This window comes from Schistocerca gregaria, chromosome 5 (genome assembly GCF_023897955.1).
Source record: "Schistocerca gregaria isolate iqSchGreg1 chromosome 5, iqSchGreg1.2, whole genome shotgun sequence".
In the NCBI taxonomy this organism is placed as follows: domain Eukaryota; kingdom Metazoa; phylum Arthropoda; class Insecta; order Orthoptera; family Acrididae; genus Schistocerca; species Schistocerca gregaria.
Genome location: NC_064924.1, coordinates 662,108,608 through 662,111,506, shown reverse-complemented (window position 1 = coordinate 662,111,506; position 2,899 = coordinate 662,108,608). Strand labels below are relative to the sequence as shown.

At 42.5% G+C, this 2,899-nt stretch overlaps 1 non-coding gene across 1 annotated transcript; it reads right to left on the bottom strand.

Moving 5' to 3' along the window:
* Positions 1–2,000: 2,000 nt before the first annotated feature.
* Positions 2,001–2,069, bottom strand: Trnag-acc (transfer RNA glycine (anticodon ACC)). Its single transcript has one exon. It is a non-coding gene; the product is annotated as a tRNA-Gly (tRNA).
* Positions 2,070–2,899: the final 830 nt, after the last annotated feature.

Below are 2,899 nucleotides of genomic sequence, written 5' to 3'. Positions count from 1 at the left end.
TCCACAAAATTATATATGTATGTAGGCAACAACAGCGGTCCTGTCACACTTCTGTTGATCACTTCTGACTATACGCTCGTCTCTGATGAATATTTGCGGTCGAGAATAACATTCTGGGTTCTGTTATGTCTGTAATGGGGCAGCGTGTCGAATGTTTTCCGGAAATCTAGAATTAAGGAATCTGTCTGTTGCCCTTAATCCATAGTTCTCAGTATATCATATGAGAAAAGTGCAAGTTGAGTTTCGACGTGCTGATTAATGGATATACGCTTCTCAGTCTCAAGAAAGTTTCTTATAGTCCAAAAGAGAATATGTTCAAGGATTCTGCAGCAAACCGAAGTTAGGGACATTGATCTGTAATCAGGTTAGGACAAGGACAAATGACTGTATTAAATAAAGATATTTATGATCAGACGTTGTTGCTGTTGTGATCTTCAGTCCTGAGACTGGTTTGAGGCAGCTCTCCATGCTACTCTATCCTGTGCAAGCTTCTTCATCTCCCAGTACCTACTGCAACCTACATCCATCTGAATCTGCTTAGTGTATTCATCTCTTGGTCCCCCTCTACGATTTTTACCCTCCACGCTGCCCTCCAATACTAAATTGGTGAGCCTTTGATGCCTCAGAGCATGTCCTACCAACCGATCCCTTCTTCTTGTCAAGTTGTGCCACAATCTCCTCTTCTCCCCAATTCTATTCAATACCTCCTCTTTAGTTATATGATCTACCCATCTAACCTTCAGCATTTTTCTGTAGCACCACATTTCGAAAGCTTCTATTCTCTTCTTGTCCAAATTATTTATCGTCCACGTTTCACTTCCATACATGGTTACACTCCACACGAATAATTTAAGAAACGAATTCCAGACACTTAAATCTATACTCGATGTTAACGAATTCCTCTTCCTCAGAAAAGCTTTCCTTGCCAATTTCCAGTCTACATTTTATATCCTCTCTACTTCTTTACTACTTTAAGTGTCTCATTTCCTCATCTAATTCCCTCCGCATCACCCGACTTAATTCGACTACATTCCATTAACCTCGATTTGCTTTTTTTGATGTTCATCTTATATCCTCCTTTCAAGACACTGTCCATTCCGTTCAAATGCTCTTCCAAGTCCTTATGTCATCTGATGTAATTAATCTAATTTACACAGACATTAAACCAGATCATTCTCTGCTTTTCATTCAGACAGAAAAAGTGCCAGCAGGTAAAAGATACATGAAGCTGAGCCAATCCCAGCAAATGTTTTTGAAACAAGTTTATAACGAAAACATTATACATATTTTACTTATATCAGATATATTTGCAATATTATATCAGAGCTTGGGAAGCTGTGGATGCTCCGTTACATTGATCTGCTATTATCTCGCTTTAGTGCTGCAGCATTGAGCAACACAAGCCACCACTGCAGTATGCAAAGTAGTCCTGCAGAACACTAAGACAGCATTGCTACATCAGTATTACAAAATTACACATTTGGCTAGCCTGCATACCTCTCGGTTGGATGATGTGGCCTCTCTAAGAGCGATGCTGCTAGAAGGGAGATACATAGTGAGGACCCTACCAACGAAATCGTCTTCGGCCTCTTTTACATTTCAGTTATCAACTTCATGTTACCTCACAGGAAAATTAGCCATTAGAGTGGATGCTAGAGATCGTTCTGGCCATAGAAAAATTCTCCTTGTAATCCGATTAGGAGGAGAGACTTTCACTCTCTTGCTCATGGATACTCACTTCGAAATGGAACAGTGCAGCGTCGTGTTGCAAATACATTCTGTTGCAGGCAAGACGAGGTACAGTCTCTCGCAACTGTTGTTCAACATCTCGAGTTAACACTCAGACAGAGTCACAGAAAATAAGGCGCTGTTGGTTGAATTTGGCCAATTCTGGGCTAGAAGTCGTGGGGAGTTCGGTCACCGTATTGCAAGTCCTATTTAGGTGACGCCACATCAGCGACTTGCCAGTCAACGATGATGTAAGACAGAAAACCGCGAGTTGCCTGCCGGGAATCGAACCCGGGCCCCCCGCGTGGTAGGCGGTAACGCTACCGCTACGCTACGTAGGCGGACCATGGTGATCTGGTATGAGTGTGGCTTATGATTTTCGTCACTCCAGATATGGCTATTTTACTAACTGAAAACATTATCACAGTTGAAGCAGATCTTATCTGTGAGCAATACAAATCGTAGGAAGTTCTTCTGCTTTGTATTACTGCTATAGATAAAAATGAAGAAGCAGTTTCAAAAGATTGTCGGATCCAAGCTTTGAATCATCGCTGAATCGTCAATATATTGGGCAGTAACTTTGTGTCATCTGGAGTTTGTAGTTTCGTAGAACATTCTTCGTACTTAAAAATTCCACAATCGTCCCATACCGATTGAACAAAAAATACAACAAGGAAAACCTCCATGTCACCAAGAGCTAAAAGTGGTCCCCACTTCTGCTAAAAGCCGTTCACTTCGCCTTATTTCAAGAACTTTGGGTAGCTGATTCGACCCTAGGTGCCAAGCTGCCTAAAGTTCCACGAAATTTTAATCGATTATAAGGCGTGATCAATAAGTTTCCATTCGAAGGCGGTACAGTCCAGAACAGGTATGCCAATCAAGCAAAATCGCCGTGAGCGTTGAGGCACTCTCGCTACCGACACACCTGGCTAAATATACGCATTTGCTAAAACATGGTGTCCTGCTGCGTGAAGGAGTTCGTAACTGCCTCCGCACAGCAACGTCCGACAGGAGTCGCTCACCCTTTGATGCCCTTATTAATGAACTCAAGGAGCGATAATCGCTTGGGGAAAGGTCAGGACTGTAGGGTGGGTGCTCGAATGTCTCCAGTTTGATTTGGCGTACGTTCTGCGATATGAGGACGTGCTTTATGATGCACGCCTTAGCGCAC